The sequence below is a fragment of the Tachyglossus aculeatus genome, chromosome 25 (genome assembly GCF_015852505.1).
Source record: "Tachyglossus aculeatus isolate mTacAcu1 chromosome 25, mTacAcu1.pri, whole genome shotgun sequence".
In the NCBI taxonomy this organism is placed as follows: domain Eukaryota; kingdom Metazoa; phylum Chordata; class Mammalia; order Monotremata; family Tachyglossidae; genus Tachyglossus; species Tachyglossus aculeatus.
The window spans coordinates 4,370,743-4,390,129 of NC_052090.1; the positions used below are offsets into that span (position 1 = coordinate 4,370,743).

General features: G+C 47.6%; 2 non-coding genes across 2 annotated transcripts; both read right to left on the minus strand.

Moving 5' to 3' along the window:
* Window positions 1–11,511: 11,511 nt before the first annotated feature.
* On the minus strand, window positions 11,512–11,649 carry LOC119945654. Its single transcript, XR_005456312.1, has one exon. It is a non-coding gene; the product is annotated as a small nucleolar RNA SNORA7 (small nucleolar RNA).
* Window positions 11,650–14,860: 3,211 nt separating this feature from the next.
* On the minus strand, window positions 14,861–14,998 carry LOC119945595. The gene has a single exon (XR_005456258.1). It is a non-coding gene; the product is annotated as a small nucleolar RNA SNORA7 (small nucleolar RNA).
* Between the last annotated feature and the right edge of the window lie 4,389 nt (window positions 14,999–19,387).

Here is a 19,387-nt window from a genome sequence, read left to right on the forward strand (position 1 = left end):
AGTATAGGAACCTATAGAGCGGAAACAAAAATCAGAAACCCTGCAGGGCCAACAGGTAGGCTAAAAGAGGTCATCGGTGGGAAAGGGTCATCCTTTGACGGAGAGAAGAGCTCACCCCGGTGAGGTGAACAAGCAGGCTGTAAAGAGTCGCAGGTCGAGTGAAAACAGGAAATCAGGGAAGCCATAAAGGAGTGTTGAAGAGCACCTTACAAGGGATGCCAAACATAACAACCGAGGATTCTTCAAATACATCAAAAGGAGGAAGCTGGCTAGGAAATCAGTGGGGCCGCTTGATGATCGTGGGGTGAAAGGTGCATTCGGGGATGAAAAGGAGATAATGGGGAAGTTATTGCAAGCTCGCCGTGGGCAGAGACCGAGCCGGCTAATTCTTGCCCTCTCCCAAGCACTTTTAGTACGGACGCACTAAAAGATTGAAAGCTATGGCTATTTTTCCCGGTAGAGAAATGCAGACGCACGGAGGAGGGGCTCGATAAACACCGTTGATATCGATGACAATGATTAATTCTTTGGTTAGGTCCGTATTGAGTGTTAGAGATTCCCACACCCAAATTGGTTTTCGTAGAAGGAACTGAATCGGACTGCTGAGACCTCTCATTATGTTTGAGATAATAATAATAATAATGGCATTTATTAAGCGCTTAGTATGTGCAAAGCACGGTACTAAGCGCTGGGGAGGTGACAAATAGAATAGTAAAAATAGAGTGATACATCTCTACAATGCACATTGTTGACAAAATAAATAGAATAGCAAATATGTGCAAGCAAAACAGAGTAATAAATCTGTACAAACACCTGTACAGACGCTGTGGGGAGGGGAAGGAGGTAGGGCGGTGGGGACGGGGCGGGGGAGAGGAAAAAGGGGGGGATCCTTGCGACCACCCAAAAGTGCTAAAGGAGTCCAGTGGGAAGTTGGCATGCTTCCAATAAGACCGTGTCAACCTGTCATTACAAACAGCCATCAAGGCCTGGAGGATTACTAATGCAACTCACACCTACGGAGAGAGTTACTGTTGTAATCCTGAGACTTACAGACCGGTAGATGCCATTTCTGTACCTGGAAAGTTAATGGAACCAGTAATTAAGTTGAGGGTCAGAGAGCATTACCCCTCTCGGTTTCCAGTACCAGTCTTGGCTATGGGAGGGTCAAGCAGAGGCCTACCGATTCCATTCCTAGCTTGGCCAGTGGCTAACGAGTGGAAGGCAATCGGCTACAAGTCAAAACTCACCCGTGCTGGGCAGCAGCGGGATGGGAGAGAGTCAATCAATCAATCAATCAATCGTATTTATTGAGCGCTTACTGTGTGCAGAGCACTGTACTAGCGCTTGGGAAGTACAAGTCGGCAACATATAGAGACAGTCCCTACCCAACAGCAGGGCTCACAGTCTAAAAGGGGGAGACAGAGAAGAAAACCAAACATACTAACAAAATAAAATAAATAGAATAGATATGGACAAGATAAATAAATAAATAAATAAATAGAGTATTTATATATATTTATATTAATAAATAGAGTCGAGGGCAGAGATGCAATCTTACTGCACGGAAGGAGGCAATGGTAAGCCCCTTCCCCATTTTCACCAAGAAAACTCCACGGATACAGACAGAGGTGGGGCATTCGGGGAGCGATGTCTCCAAGGAGTCGCTATGGGTCAGAGACGACCCGACAACATAAAACACGACAAGACGGAGAGCATTTCGAAAAACATACATGGAAATACGCATAGATTTCATAGCCCAAGATGTAATTGATGGTGAAATTCATCCAAGAGTGTCTGTGTGACTGGACACCGGTGTATCGGGGGAACACAAAAACTGTCTCCTGTGCTGTCAGGGTTGATGTCGACATCAGACACCACCTGTGGCAAAGCACAACTAGGAAAGGCAAAGCAAGGAAGGGGAAATCATGCCTCCCTAATCTGCCGGAGTTCTCCGATAGAGAGGAGAACCCATGGACGTAGTATATTTAGATTTTCAAAAAGCTTGTGACAAGCTCTCATGCTAAAGGGTTTAAAACAAACAGTAGTCATGGTATTGAAGAGAATTATTATTACTATTAATTGTTAATAATAATAATTGTATTTGTTAAATGCTCACTATGTGCTTAATGCTTATGCTTAAATGCTCACTATGTGCTAAGCACTGGTGTAGATACAATGTAATCGGATTGGACACAGTCCCTCATGGAAAGAAAATCAACTAATAGACTGAAAGCTATGGCTATTTTTCCTGGTAGAGAAATGCAAATAGTGGAGTCCACCAGAGTTCAGGGTTGGAACTGGTTTTAATATCTTTATAAATGATCTGGAAGAGGAAGTTTTCTATGAAATCTCCAAATTTGTGAATGACAAGCAGCGTGGCTTAGTGGATATAGCATGGACTTGGGACTCTATTTTATTTGTACATATTTATTCTAATTATTTTATTTTGTTAATATGTTTTGTTTTGTTCTCTGTCTCCCTCTTCTAGACTGTGAGCCCACTGTTGGGTAGGGACCGTCTCTATATGTTGCCAACTTGTACTTCCCAAGCGCTTAGTACAGTGCTCTGCACACAGTAAGCGCTCAATAAATACGATTGAATGAATGAATGAAGAAGCTGAGTTCTAATCCCAGCTCTGCCACATGTCTGGTGTCTGACCTTGGGCAAGTCACTTAACTTCTCTGGGCCTCAGTTACCTCATCTGTAAAATGGAGATTAAGAGTGTGAGCCCCATGTGGGACAAGGACTGAGTCCAACCTGATTAACTTATATCTACCTCAGTGCTTAGAACAGTGCTTGGCACATAGTAAACACTTAACATGTACCATTCATTCATTCATTCATTCAATCGTATTTATTGAGTGCTTACTGTGTGCAGAACACTGTACTAAGCGCTTGGGAAGTACAAGTTGGCAACATATAGAGACGGTCCCTACCCAACAGTGGGCTCACAGTCTAGAAGGGGGAGACAGAGAACAAAACATATTAACAAAATAAAATAAATAGAATAAACGTGTACAAATAAAATAGAGTAATAAATACGTACAAACATATATACATATATACAGGTGCTGTGGGGAAGGGAAGGAGGTAAGGCGGGGGGATGGGGAGAGGAAGGAGGGGGCGCAGTCTGGGAAGGCCTCCTGGAGGAGGTGAGCTCTCAGTAGGGCCTTGAAGGGAGGAAGAGAGCTAGCTTGTAATAATAATTGTAATAATAATAATTATTATTATTAATAATAACTCTTCTGAATGACGAGGTACCTTGAAGATGGCAATTAATTGCAGGAAAACCTCAAATTTGTCAGTCAATCAAGACTATTTATTGAGTGCTTACTGTGTGCCAGAGCCCTTTCCTAAGTGCTTGTACTTAGTGTAACGGCACTGGTACTCATAATCCCTGCCCAAAAGGAGCCTACAGTCTAGTGGGAAAGACAGTCACTAAAATAAATTACGGAGACGCAAAATGGCAGAGTATAAGGTTATGGACATAAGCGCTGTTGGGCCTGGGGTGAGGTGAGTAACCAAGTGCTTAAGGCGTATAGAAGGGAAAGCAAACAGGATTGGAGGGTGTCTTTCTCCAACAAGCTGTACGTGACAACACAAAAATATGGCAGAGACACTTTACCGTGAGCAACTACCAAGGAAATTCACCTAGGGGAAAAATAATCCAAATTACGGTGACATGAAAAACAGAAGTAGAGGAGTCTAGAAGAAAGAGCCATGGGATTAAGAGTCAGAGGACCTGTGCTCTAATCCCAGCTCTGCTGGGTGGCCTTGGGCAAGACACAACTTCTCTGTGCCTCACTTTCCTGATCTGTAAAATGGGGGTGAAATGCAGGTTTAATCACCACCCCCCTAGACTGGGGCAGGGGCTGTGTCTGACCTGATTATTTTATATATACCCTAGTGCTCGGTACAGTCTTTGGCACATAGTAAGTGCTTAATGAACAGCACAATTAAGATGATGCTAGTGATGATGATGATTATGATGGTACTGAGCTAGGAACTATCAGTCATGACTCAGGGAAGAGTCACTTTAGACTGTTTTTTAAAAATTCACCAGTCTAAAGTTTTGCAGGAGTCAAAAAACGTGAATTGAATGCCTCATCAGGAAGAGGATTGGAAACAAACACAGGGCAAAGTTGTGTCATTACCTAAAACCCTGATCTGCCTGCATCCAACATACCGCGGTACAATATCTATACCTCAGATTTGTAGAGGGCTTTTCTCTTCTCCAAATGTCTTTGCATCACTCTCTCATTTTATACTGTCGCCATCACTGTCAAGAAAGGTGTGGCAAATAGGGTCTCATTCCCATTTTACAGATGAGAACATGGGGGCCTAGAGATGATGAGGATCACACAGAGGGCCAGTGGTAGAACCAGGATTAGAATTTAGCAGGGAACTGGCAAGCAGAAAATGAAACTGACGACTACCCTAGGGCAGAGTGAGTTGTGGCATCACACTGATGTCATGGCATCCCCTGTGAGGTGAAGGCCACCAGTCCTCTGGGGGAAAAAAATGTGCTTTCCTTGCCGGGAGCCAGCCACGGGAAACACAGACTGCTCAAGAGGAATCAAAGGGGTGAACAGGATTGATCCCTTAGCTGAGCTGGACACAGATTTCCTGTCAGAATGTCAGATGGTCTGGGTCCTCAGCTGAACTCCTTCATCATCAATCGTATTTATTGAGCGCTTACTGTGTGCAGAGCACTGTACTAAACTCCTCCTCCTCTGCCAGGGACTGACACCTGAGGAGTCCACAGATGGGCCTCAGACCCCTGTTCAGGCAGAAGTTCTAATTTTTTCGCTCCAAACTTCACGAGAAAGAAAGCCCAATGCCCACTTTCCACATCAAGCAGACATTCCTGTCCTGGTATTTAGTAACACAGTCGTCTCTCTGGCCCTTGCTTATCCTTGCTCCTTTCCCACTCCATCTCAGCTTGCCCGCTTCACTCCTCTAACACCAACCTACTCACTGTGCCTCTTTCTTGTCTCTCTCGACGCTGACCTTATAACTGCGGTTTGATGTTGACACTGGTGAAATGATGTGTATCTGTAGTTGGATTGTCTCAAAGGCACAAAGGGACTTATAGGCCCTCAGCTGCCCCTCTCTCTCTCCCCATTACAGTTATCCTCGCTCCTCATCTCGCTTTCATCGCTCTCACCGTGGACCCCTTTGACCCACTGACCCCTGGCTCATGTTTTCTCCCTGGAATTTCCTCCCCCTTCATATCTGACAGACCACCACGCTCCCCATCTCCAAAGCCCTACTAAAATCACACCTCCTCCAGGAAGCCTTCCCTGACTAACTTCCCATCTCTCCGCCCCGTTCTCCCCTCCTTCTGCAACACTTATATCCCTTAATCTTTCAAGTACTCAACCCAACCCCTAGCTCCGGAGCACTTGGCTACATATCCTAACTCTGTTGCTTCCCCTACCTTGTAATTTCTTTTCACAAACATCTCTCCCTTCTACTTGTAAACTCTGAGAGGGTCATGGATCATGTCTACTTACTCTACTGTACTCTCCCAGTCAATCAATCATATTTATTAAGCGCTTATTGTTTGCGATGTACTACTACTACTACTACTACTAGCATTTATTAAGCGCTTACGATGTGCAAAGCACTGTTCTAAGCGCTGGGGAGGTTACAAGGTGAACAGGTTGTCCCACGTGGGGCTCACAGTCTTCACCCCCATTGTCCAGATGAGGGAACTGAGGTCCAGAGAAGTGAAGTGACTTGCCCAAAGCCACACAGCTAAGTGGCAGAGCTGGGATTTGAACCCACGACCTCAGACTCCAAAGCCCGGGCTATTTCCACTGAGTCACGCCGCTTCTCTTTACGAGTACTTGGGAAAGTTCAATATAACCATTTAACAGACCCATTCTGCACCCGCAATGAGCTGAAGTGCTCACTACAATGCTCTTTGTGCAGCAGGTGCTCAATAAATACCACTGACTGATTGATTACAGCAGGTTGGACAAATTAAGCAGGCTTAGGTGGGAGTCTCATAGAATCCAGTACTATTATTTGATTGATTAAATGATCTTCCTCACTGAGATGATAGGGAAGTGGCCAGTAAGAGTGCCTTGTGGCTATGTGGACTCCAACCTCCTCACCTAACCCTTAGGGCCTCTCCGAAACTGAGCTGATAATAATAATAATAATTGTATTTGTTAAATGCTCACGCTTAAATGTTCACTATGTGCTAAGTGCTGGGGTGGATACAATGTAATCAGATTGGACACAGTCCCTCTTCGGGCTCACAATCTTAATCCCCATTTTACAGAGGAGGTAACTGAAGCACAGGGAATTAAAGGTCACAGAACAGACTGATGGCAGAGCCAGAATTAGAACCCAGGTCCTTCTTACTTCCTGGACCCCGCTCTATCCACCGGACTATGCTGCTTCCTAGATAGCCTAGGTGGGCTGGGGCTGGGCTTGGCTGAACTGACTGGGGTTGGAGCTGAGGCTGGCTGGGCATTCCCAAAATCCCATCCTTCCTGAGGGAAGTTCATCCTGCCTCTCATCAGCATCTTGGATTCACCACAGCAAGTGGATTTTCCACTCCAATTGGCAAATACATTTGAGGCTTAGTGGGATCAGGTTTGTCTCCGGCTCAAGGTGGGCAGCACCTGACACCCCTCGTTGGACCCCTGGACAGCTGATCGGGACCTCCAGCTAACAAGAGGAAGGGGAGAGGAAGAGTGAGAGGGATGAAGCATTGAACAGTTTCCCCGTCAGGCTCCGTGGAACCCCCTAACCATGTTTTTGAGCACAAGATGCCAGGAAGTTACAGTTTTTGGTGCACAAAATACACCACTGGAATTTATTATCTGCCTATTTAGCACTCTGCTTACTTTCTCTCAGCACTTATATATGTATATATCTTTAATTTATATTAATGCCCGTCTCCCCCTCTAGACCGTAAGCTTGTTGTGTGTAGGGAATGGGTCTGTTTATTGTTGTATTGTACTCTCCCAAGTGCTTAGTACAGTGCTCTGCCCACAGTGAGCGCTGAACAAATGCAGTTCAACGAAGCAGCTTGGCCTAGTGGAAAGAGCATGAATCAGGGGTCGTGGGTTCTAATCCCAGCTCTGCCACTTATCTGCTGTGTGATCTTGGGCAAGTCACTTAACTTCTCTGTGCCTCGGTTACCTCCTCTGTAAAATGGGGATTAAGACTGTGGGACAGTGACCGGATTATCCTGTATCTACCCTAGTGTTTAGAACAGTGCTTGGCACATAGTAAGCACTTAAGAAATACCACATTATTATTATTAATATAATCCATAATTCATATTAATTTCTGTATCTCCCTCTAGACTGTAAGCTCACTGTGGTCAGGGAATGTATCTACCAACTCTGTTATATTGTATATGTGTTGCCAATTTGTACTTCCCAAGCGCTTAGTACAGTGCTCTGCACATAGTAAGCGCTCAATAAATACGATTGATTGATTGATTGTACTCTCCCAAGTGCTTTGAACAGTGCACTGCACACAGTAAGCTCTCAATAAATATAACTGATTGAGGGATTAAAAAGCACTGTGCTAAGCACTGGGGCAGAGACAAGATAACTAAATCAGACACACTGTAAATCCCTCAGTCTAAGAGGGAGGGTAAACAAGTACTTTGCCCTGTTTTATATACGAGGAAACTGAGATACAGAAAAGTTAAGTGACCTACCCAAGGTCACCCAGCAGGCAGGTCCCCTGACTCTCACTCCCACGCTCTGTTCACTAAGCCATGCCATCGCTCCAACAATCATCTCTCGGTAGGACAAAGAAGCATCTTTCATGGCCTTTCTGTGGGTCTCAAGTGGGCTATCTACTCACTTGGCCTGTTGGCAAGATGTGGATATGGACGTCATAATAATAATAATAATAATATCTGTTATGTGCCAAGCATGGGGTAGATATAAGATAATCAGGTCAAAGACAGTTCCTATTCCATATGGGGCTCTTCTTGTCTTCTTTCATGCAGTCAACTCGAGTCTCCGCCCTTGACTCTCTTCTGTGCCATCGCTGCCCGGCATGGGTGAGTTTTGACTTGGAGCAGATTGCCTGCCACTCACTAGCCACTGGCCAAGCCAGGAATCATCATCATCATCATCAATAGTATTTATTGAGTGCTTACTATGTGCAGAGCACTGTACTTAGCGCTTGGGAAGTACAAATTGGCAACATATAGAGACAGAAATGGGTAGGCCTCTGCTTGACTCTCCCTCGTAGCCGAGACTGGTAGAGCTCTCCGGGTGTGACCCTGAGAGGGGAAACTTGTATCTACCCCAGAGCTCAAGTGTTTGGCACATAGTAGGTCCTTAACAAATAACAACAAAAAAATTGAATTCCCATTTTACAGATGAGAAAAACTGAGGAATAGAAAAGTTCAATCATTCAGTCATATTTATCGAGTGCTTACGGGGTGCAGAGCACTGTACTAAGTGATCAGGAGGGTACAGTACAAGAATAAACAGACACATTCCCTGCCCACAGCAAGCTTACAGTCTAGAGTGGGAGAGACAGACATTATTGCCCAAGTTGCCCGAGGTCACCCTGCAGACAAGTGACAGAGGTGGGATTAGAACCCAGGTCCTCTGACACCCAGGCTCATGCTCCTTCTACTAGGGATAACTGCTTCACAGCTTCTCGTGTGCTTTCTGTTTCTCCTTTTGGATTTGGAGGGAGTTGGAGGGCATTGGGCTGCACTGAGCAAATGCAATCAATCAGTAATAATAATGATGGCATTCGTTAAGCGCTTACTATGTGCGAACCACTGTTCTAAGCTCTGGGGGGGATACAAGATGATCAGGTTGTCCCACTTGGGGCTCACAGTCTTAATCCCCATTTTACAGATGAGGGAACTGAGGCTCAGAGAAGTTAAGTGACTTGCCCAAGGTCACACAGCAGACATGCGGCAGAGCCGGAATTAGAACCCCAAGCCCATGCTCTTTCCACCGAGCCACGCTGCAATAGTATTTATCAAGCACCTAATGGGTGCAAAAGTCCTGCTGATGGGGCCCAGCCTGGTTAAACACGAAGCCCTTCACAGAGGTCATGGGTTCAAATCCCAGCTCTGCTAATTGTCAGCTGGGTGACTTTGGGCAAGTCACTTGACTTCTCTGTGCCTCAGTTACCTCATCTGTAAAATGGGGATTAAGACTGTAAGCCTCCTGTGGGACAACCTGATCACCTTGTAACCTCCCCAGTGCTTAGATCAGTGATTTCTACATAGGCAGCACTTAATAAATGTCATTATTATTCTACCCATGGGTCCTGAACTCGGAATCACTGAGCTTCCCGCTTTCTGCTTTCGGATCAAGCGGGGCTTCAGACCAATTCCTCCAGCTGGGTTTTAGGACCAGAGGCTACAGGATTTCAGATCCGTTGGATCTCAACTTTGCCAATTCCAGTTTAAAATCTAAAGAGGAGTGTGGTCTTCTCTGAGGAGCAGCGCGGCTCAGTGGAGAAGAGCCCGGGCTTTGGAGTCAGAGGTCATGGGTTCGAATCCCAGCTGTGTGACCTTGGGCAAGTCACTTCACTTCTCTGAGCCTCGGTTACCTCATCCGTAAAATGGGGATTAAGACTGTGAGCCCCATGCGGGACAACTTGATCACCTTGTATCCACCCCCAGTGCTTAGAACAGCACATAGTAAGCGCTTAACAAATGCCATTATTATTATTATTATTCTCTGGTTCGGGGAATGAGGAACTGTGTTACTAAGGGCCGGGGAGGGGAGTAGGGGCAGATGGGAAGAGCTGACTGCAGTTGGCTCGGGACATCCTAGAGGAAGGGAGGACCCCCAGGGAGGGGTCAAGCTGCCTCAGTCTTCCCGGGGTCTGGGAGGTCCGGAGGGGCCCGTGGCATGGCTTACCCTGTCCTGGCAGCCCCTTCCACAGGACTGAGAGAGCCACAGGCCCACTGAACGGCCAGAAAGGTTGCGCTGGGGCTGTAGCCAACAGGGAGCCCCTCAAAAATTTTCCCGTCTCAGAGCGAGGGGCCCCAGGGGAGGGAAGTTGCCGGCAGACACCCCTTAGACTTGCCCTCAATCCTCCAGTTCTCTCATGGGACACCCTGCCCTCGTCCTAGCCTGGAAGAAGGCAAAGCCACGATCCTATCTCCTCAAGAGCCTTCAGGCCCGGGAGGGATGGGATGCAGCTCTGTCCAGCCTGGGGGGCAGCCAGCTTGGTCCAAGCTGGCCAGGTGGTCCTCCCGCCCCCATTTTTCTGCCATTCTCCTGTCTGTAACCTGCAAACCTCCTTCGGCAGTGGCTGGGACTGAGCAGCCCATCTGGGGTGGGGGAAAGGGGTTGGTCCCTGTTGGTGACTAGGCAGCTATCCAGGGCCCCTGGCCACTATCTGGGGGTTGGTGGGAGGACCTCAGCCCGAAGCTCAGGGGGCAGGAGGGCAGGATGGGCAGGGGCTGGTTTTGGGGGTGGAGAAGGGCCTGGGAGGAGTGAGGGGTTAAGGGGGGGCTGGGGGACTGCCCCTGGAAGATGCAAATTGATGAATAAACAGGCGCACAATGGGTCTCAACTAATCCCTTCTCAAAGGGCAAATGGCTAATCCCACTCCACAGCCAGGCTGGCTGCCTCATTCCACAATAGCCGCATTTATTCCTTCTGTTTTACTTGTAAACCGACAGCAGCAGCTGAGCCCGGTTTGGCCTCACCTGCAGGGAGGGCGGGACTTTAGCCGGATCCCCAGCCAGAGCCAAGGCTGGGGCCGGAGCCGAGCCAGAGCCCAAACTCCTAGGGCTGCCCAAGGGGGGGAAGGAAATCCTGGGAGACCTCCCAGGCTGGTTCTTTCAACCCAGGTCCGACTGCTGGCCCAGCTGGGGTCTCCAGGAGCAGGCCTGGAGGAAGGAAGTGGGCACAGTTGGCTGGAGTTTAACTTGACTCATCTGGGAAAATCCCAGAGTCCTCCTGGGCTGGGCCCCATCCAGGTCTCGTCCCTAAGGTCAGGGGCTGGCGAGGCAGACAAAATGTCCTGACTTTGAGGATGGAGTCAGACTGCAGGACTGGGAACCGGCACAACCTGATTGTGGTGCTGATGGTTTGCAGTCTCTTGCCCCTGACGGTTACGTTCCTGCTGCGGTCCGGAGTGTCAAAGGCAAGTAGGAGGGCAGTGGTACCGCGTGTTGTGAAGTGTATGTAATGATAATGATGATGACGGTCTTTGTTAAGCGCTTACTGTGTGCCAAACACTCTTCTAAGTGCTGGGGTAGGTACAAACTCATCAGGTTGTTCCCCATGGCACTCACGGTCTTAATCCCCATTTTGTCTTGTCTTATACGGTCGAGTCGTTTCTGACCCACAGCGACGCCATGGTCACGGCTCTTCCAGAACCCCCCGGTCTCCACCTGCAATGGTTCTGGTAGTGAATCCAGAGAGTCTTCTTGGTAAAAATCCAGAAGTGGTTTACCATTACCTCCTTCCCCGCAGTAAACTTGAGTCTCTGTCGTCGACTCTCTCCTGTGCCGCTGCTGCCCAGCACGGATGAGTTTTGCCTTGTAGCAGATTGCCTTCCACCCACTAGCCATTGGCCGAGCCAGGAAAGGAATGGGTAGGCCTCTGCTTGACTCTCCCTCCCATAGCCGAGACTGGTAGAGCACTGGAAACTCTCCAGGTGCCACCCTGAGAGGGGAATCCCCGTTTTCCAGATGAGATAACTGAGGCACAGAGGAGTGAAGTGGCTTGCCCAAGGTCAGACAGCAGACAAGTAGCAGAGCCGAGATGAGAACCCACGTCATCTGCCTCCCAAGCCCGTAGGCCTTCCGCAAGGCCCAGAATCGTGAAGAATGGCTTACCAGGGCCGACTTCCTCAACAGATAGGGAGGAGCTGAGTCCTTTTCTGGACCCTCTCCGGCTCCAGTGGACTGGCCCTCCCCCCCGACCTCCGCCCCCTCCCCCAGATCCCCACTACCCCATGACCAGACCCCAAATGTTTGTCCACAGATCAACCCTCCCTGATAGGTTAAATCCAATGGGATTAGGAGCCTCTGTGAAGACAGAATCTGATCAAAGGCAGCCAGACCCCCAGTCTCCCCACCCTTCAGCCACCCAAGCCCCTAGCCTCCGAGCTCCTCTACCCTTTAGCTCCCTCCCCCAAGCCCTGCAGGCCCTGCTGGCCTTTGGCAAGAGCAGACCTGAGCCCGGGCTACCCAAAGGGACAGATTATTCTTTTTTTATGGCATCTGTTAAGCGCTTACTACGTGACAGGCACTGCACTAAATGTTGGGGGTAGATACAAGGTTATCAGGTCAGACACCTGGGGCTCACAGTCTTAATTTCCATTTTACAAACGAGGTACCTGAGGCACAGAGAAGTGAAGTGATTTGCCCAAGGTCACCCAGCAGACAAATGGCGGAGCTGGGATAAGAACCTAGGTTCGTCCGACTCCGAGGCCCGTGCTGTATCCACAGGGGAACACTGCTTCTTGTGCTGCTTGACAGGGAGACCCTCGTTGTCCACCCCTCAACCCTGTTACCCCAAGACACAGTCGGCCATTGCTCAGCACAGCCCCTAACCCCCATTCATTCAATCGTATTTACTGAGCGCTTACTGTGTACAGAGCACTGTACTAAGAGCTTGGAAAGTAAAGTTCGGCAACAAATAGAAACAATCCCTACCCAACAACGGGCTCACCGTCTAGAAGACGGGCTCACAGTCTAGATGGGGCTCACAGTCTAAATCCCCATTTTACAGATGCCATAACTGAGGCACAGAGAAGTGAAGTGGCTTGCCCAAGGTCACACGGCTAAGTGGCAGAGCCAGGATTAGTACCTAGGTTTGTCAGACTCTCAGACCCATGCTCTAACCACTAGACCACAGTGCTTCTCATGCTGCTTGACAGTGAGATCTTCGTTGGCCACCCCCCAACCCTGCGTACCCCAAGACACATGCAGCCATTCACTGTACACCCACTTTGAATAGTGCCCCGCCCACAGTAAGTACTCAAAAAGTACCACTGATTGACAGATTAGCATTTGAGAGCCATTTCAGTCATTTCTGAATTCAGTAGGGCAAGGGCCTCTCAATTATGGCTTGGCAACTTGAATTCTGAACCACCATTCTCCTGCAACAACTTCCTATCCCTCCACCTCTCCCATATTTCCTCATCCCCTCCAGCGCTTAGAACAGTGCTTTGCACATCGTAAGTGCTTAATAAATGCCATTATTATTATTATTATTATTATCTCCCCTTATTCTCTACCATCACGCCGCTCATAGATTCCCTATCACCACCCTACTCTAGACACCTGAAGGTCCTGGACACTGGCTTCAAGGCCGTCCACCAACCCCCCATTCTTACATTTCTGTTCTCTTCACCTAGTTCTCCTCAATTGGGATATGTCTCACTCCTTCGACACTATCTCTCTTCTTACATTTCTGTTCGCTTCACCTAGTTCTCCTCAGTTGGGATATGCCTCACTCCCTTTACGCTAACTCTCTTATGACGCCTCGCTCTCCAAGCTCCCACTTCTGACCCCTTTTGCATACCCTCACCTTACTTGGATCTTTCTCCTGATTCAAATCCACCTGACCTCTGCACTCAAAGTTAATAAGTTAATCGATCAATGGTGTTCAGTATACTCAGCGTGTACAGAGTTTTGTACTAAGTACTTGAGAGAGTGCAATTCAATAGAGTTGGTAGGCATAACAATAGTAACGATGATAATGGTATTTGTTAAGCACTGACTACGTGCCAGGCACTGTACTAAACGCTGGGTTGGCTTCAAGCAAATCAAGTTGGACCCAAGTGGGGCTCACAGTCCCGATCCCCGTTTTACAGATGAGGTAACTGAGGCACAGAGAAGTGAAGTAACTTGTCCAGGGTCACACAGCTGACAAGTGGTAGAGCTGGGATTTCAATCCATGACCTCTGACTCCAAAGCCTGGGCTCTTTCCACTGAGTCACACTGCTTCTTAGTTTATCCTCAGTCTCCTTAGCAAGCTCTTCCCAACCCCTAACTGTGGGGGCTTCCTCAAGGATCAGTTCTAGGACCCCTTCTATTCTCCATCTACACTCACTCCCTTGAAGAACTCATTCTCTCCCACGGCTTCAACTACCATCTCTATGCAGATGATACCCAAATCTACACCTCCAGCCCTGATCTCTCTCCCTCTCTCCAGTCTCTCATCTCCTCCTGCCTTCAAGACATCTCTACTTGGTTGTCCTCCCATCATCTCAAACTTAATATGTCCAAAACGGAGCTCCTTATTTTCCCACCCAAACCCTGTCCTCCCTGTGACTTTCCCAACCCTGTAGATGGCAACACCATCCTTCTTGTATCTCGAGTCCACAGCCTTGGCGTTATCCTTAAATCCTCTCTCTGATTCAACCCACATATTCAATTCATCACTAAATCCTACCGGTCCCACCTTCCCAACATTGTTAAAATCCACCCTTTAAATACTGCCACTATCCTGCCTGAATTACTGCATCAGCCTCCTTGCTGACCCCCCAGGCTCCTGTCTCTCCTCATTCCAGTCCATATTTCACTCTGCTGCCCGCATTATTTTTCTACAAAAATGTTCAGGCCATGTCACCCCGCTCCTCAAAGAACTCCAGTGGTTGCCCAACCACCTCTGCATTAAACAAAAGCTCCTCACCATTGGCTTTAAAGTACTCAATTACCTTGCCCCCTCCTCTCGTCTTGTCTTATGCCATCGAGTCGTCTCTGACCCATAGCGACGCCGTGAACACATCTCTCTCAGAACATCCCACCTCCATCTGCAATCACTCTGGTAGTGTACCCACAGAGTTTTCTTGGTAAAAATACGGAAGCGGTTGCCTTTGCCGCCTTCCTTGCACTAAATTTGAGTCTCTGCCCTTGAAGCACAAGTGAGTTTTGACTTATAGCAGATTGCCTTCCACTCGCTAGCCACTGCCGAAGCTAGGAATGGAATGGGTAGGCCTCTGTTTGACTCTTCCTCTCATAGTTGAGACTGGTAGACTACTAGAAACTCTCCAGATGTGACCTTGAGAGGGCTGCCCCCTCCTATCTCACCTCATTTCTCTCCTTCAACAACTCAGCCCGCACACTCCGCTCCTCTGGTGCTAACCTTCTCACTGTGCCTCTATCTTGCCTGTCTCACCACCGATCCCTGGTCCACATCCTGCCTCTGGTCTGGAATGCCCTCACTCCTCAAATCTTACAGACAATTACTCTCACCTCTTTCAAAGCCTTATTGAAGGCACATCTCCTCCAAGAGGACTTCCCAGACTGAGATCCACTCTTCCTCATTTCCCACTCCTTCTATGTCACCTTTATTTACTCCCTTTGTTTTTCTCCCCTCCCCTCCCCACAGTACTTAAGGATATATATGTAATTTCTATTAGTTTGTATTGATGTCTGTCTCCCCCAGCCGTAGACTGTAAGCTTGTTGTGGGCAGGGAATGTGACTGTTTGCTGTTATATTCTACTCTCCCAAGAGCTTGGTATAGTGTTCTGCACACAGTAAGTGCTCAATAAATACAATTGAATGTATGAATACAAGCTAATTGGTTGGACACAGTCCCTGTCTCATAAAGGACTCATGGAGAAGCAGCGTGGCTCAGTGGAAAGAGCACGGGCTTTGGAGTCAGAGGTCATGGGTTCAAATCCCAGCTCCGCCAATTGTCCACTGTGTGACTTTGGACAAGTCACTTAACTTCTCTGGGCCTCAGTTCCCTCATCTGTAAAATGGGGATTAAGACTGTGAGCCCACCCTGGTACAACCTGATCACCTTGTAACTTCCCCAGTTCTTAGAACAGAGCTTTGCACATAGTAAGCACTTAATAAATGCTATTATTATTATTATTATCAATCTCAATCCCCATTTTACAGATGAGGTACCTGAGGCGCAGAGAACTGAAGTGACTTGCCCAAGGTCACACAGCAGACAGGTGGTGGAGCCGGGATTAGACTCCCAGCTCAGTGGTCTATCCACTACACCATGCGGTTTCTCATAGCTAAGAGCAACACAATAGTGGCCTCACCACAACAGTGGATTAGGGCTCCATCTCAGGCTGGCCGCCTGAGCTCTGGATGGTCCGTTTCCTGGCATCTCCGCAGGTTCCTGGGCGATCCAGGGGGGTGGAAGTGGAGGGCAGATGGTTCTGCATGTACTGTTCTGGCTTCTCTGGAGTCCCACCAGACTCCAGGTGGCAGGGAAGGCAGGGGGCAACCCAAAGCTATTGTTGTTGTTGTTATTGTTGTTTATCTCTCATCCTATCCCGACTGGATTACTGCATCAGCCTCCTCTCTGATCTCCCATACTCCTGTCTCTCCCTGCTTCAATCTATACTTCACGCTGCTGCCCGGATCATCTTTGTGCAGAAATGCTCTGGGCATGTTACTCCCCTCCTCAAAAATCTCCAGTGGCTACCAATCAACCTACGCATCAGGCAAAAACTCCTCACTCTCGGCTTCAAGGCTGTCCATCACCACGCCCCCTCCTACCTCACCTCCCTTCTTTCCTTCTCCAGCCCAGCCCGCACCCTCCGCTCCTCTGCCGCTAACCTCCTCACTGTGCCTCGTTCTAGCCTGTCCTGCCATCGAACTCTGACCAGGAATGCCCTCCCTCCACACAACCACCAAGCTAGCTCTCTTCCTCCCTTGAAAGCCCTACTGAGAGCTCACCTCCTCCAGGAGGCCTTCCCACACTCAGCCCCCTCCTTCCTCTCCCCCTCCCCACCCCCGCCCTACCTCCTTCCCCTCCCCACAGCACCTGTATATATATTTGTACAGATTTATTACTGTATTTATTTTACTTGTATGTATTTACTCTTCTATTTTATTTTGTTAATATGTTTTGTTGTCTGTCTCCCCCTTCTAGACTGTGAGCCCACTGTTGGGTAGGGACTGTCTCTATATGTTACCAACTTGCACTTCCTAAGCGCTTAGTACAGTGCTCTGCACACAGTAAGCGCTCAGTAAATACGATTGATGATGATGTTGGGTAAGGACCATCTCTATATGTTGCCAACTTGTACTTCCCAAGCGCTTAGTACAGTGCTCTGCACACAATAAGCGCTCAATAAATACGATTGAATGAACGAATGAAGTTTATGGTATTTAAGTGCTTATTATATGCCAGGCACTGTACTAAGCGCTGGGGTAGATCCAAGACAATCGGTTGGACACAATTCCTGTCCCACACAGAGCTCACAGTCTTAATCCCCATTTTACAGATTTGATCATTGAGGCCTAGAGAAGCGAAGTGAGTCGCCCCAGGTCACACAGCAGACAAGTGGCAGAGCCAGGATTATCATCATCAATCGTATTTATTGAGCGCCTACTGTGTGCAGAGCACTGTACTAAGCGCTTGGGAAGTACAAGTTGGCAACATATAGAGACAGTCCCTACCCAACAGTGGGCTCACAGTCTAAAAGATTAGATTAGACTGTGAATCTAAAGCTGAATCAGTTCAAGCTAAATATAAGTTTATATAAAAATGAAGATTAGATCTAAAAGATCTAGACAGGATTAGAACCCAGAACCTCCAACTCCCAGTCCCGTGTTCTTTCCACTAGGCCAAGTTGCTTCTCTAGCCACTGGGCTAACGGATCGGCTTGTGCTGAGGCTTTGGGGCCTCAGAAGTAGAGTCGCGTGGCCAGTTGGAGGAAGGAACATGAAGTTTCTCCTCTTGTTAAGACTCTCTCTCTTCCTTACACTGGTCTGGTCAGAGCCCCATGGATTTTAGGGGCCCACAGACTTCTGCTGGCATAAAGCACACCCCTGCCTGCTGGTCTTATCCATCAGACTGAGAGATAGCCAACCCACCAACCTCTCTGCACCCTGGGGTTGCCAGGAGGATCAGTATAAACCTATCATCAATTGATTGATTGATTGATAAACTTTCCCAAACCTTCCCCATTGTGGGGAAGCAGCAAGGCCTAGTGGAAAGAGATCAGGCCTGAGAGTTAAAAGAATCTGGCTCCGCCACTTGTCTGCTGTATGACCTTGGGCAAGTCACTTCCCTTTACTTCAGTTACCTCATCCGTAAAATGGGGATTAAGATTGTGAACTCCGTGGGAGACACGGACTGTGTCCAACCTGATTATCTTGTAGCTAATTCAGCGCTTAGAACAGTACTGGACACATAGTAAGAACTTAACAAATGCCTACTTGTTCTGTTTTGCTGTCTGTCTCCCCCTTCTAGACTGTGAGACCGTTGTTGGGTAGGGACTGTCTCTATATGTTGCCAAATTGTACTTTCCAAGCACTTAGTACAGCATTTTGCAGACAGTAAGTGCTCAATAAATACAATTGAATGAATGAATTAAATACCATTATTATCATTATTATTACCGCCATTCACAAACAATAGCATTGAGGCCTGGGACTATATTATGCATCTTAGAACAGTGCTTTGCACATAGTAAGTGCTTAATAAATGCCATCATTATTATTATTATTATCTTCTACATTGTACTGGATGGCCTTAGGTCACTCATTCAGCTTTCCTAATTGCTGAATGTGCACACATGAAGACACTCAGAGGATTAGGAACTTTTGAGTCAGAATTAGCAAACCCCCCTGGATTGGTGAGATTGTGACAATCCACACCTGGAAAGCCCTTTGTGAAGTTAAGAATTTGATTCAGTGATATAGAGCTGGATGCTGTCACAGTATTTGGATTGGGAATTCTGGTACCCGGGCATCTTAATGATAGGAGAGCTCACCTCCTCCAGGAGGCCTTCCCCCTCATCCTCAGCTCCTCCTCCCCTCCCCATCACCCCCACTCCCTCCCTCTGACTTCTCCCCTTCCCCCCCGCCACAGCACTTGTGTATATTTGTACATATTTATTACTCTATTTTATTCATCATGTGTATATATCTATAATTCTAAGCATTTTGATGGTATTGACACCTGTGTACTTGTTATGCTGTCTGTCTTCCCCCTTCTAGACTGTGAGACTGTTGGGTAGGGACTGTCTCTATAAGTTGCCAAATTGTACTTTCCAAGTGCTTAGTACAGTGCTCTGCACACAGAAAGTGCTCAATAAATACGATTGAATGAATGAATCAATGAATATGAGGATAAACGAAGGAGGAAGAAAGCTGAATCAGTTCAAGCTAAATATAAGTTTATATAAAAATGAAGAGTAGGGTGGCCTAGTGGAAAGGGCATGGGAGTGAGAGGACCTGGGTTCTAAACCCGGCTCTGGCAATTTCTTACTGTGTGACCTTGGGCAAGTCATTTAAGTTCTCTGCGTTTCGATTTCCTCAACTGTAAAACGGGGATTAAATACCTGTTCTCCCTCCGATTTTGACGGTGAAATGTGTAGGGGACAGGGGCTGTGTCCGACCTAATTAACGTGTACCTAGTGCTCAATGTTTGATGCATAGTAAATGCGTAACAAGTTCTATAAAAGTAATAATAATAATAATAA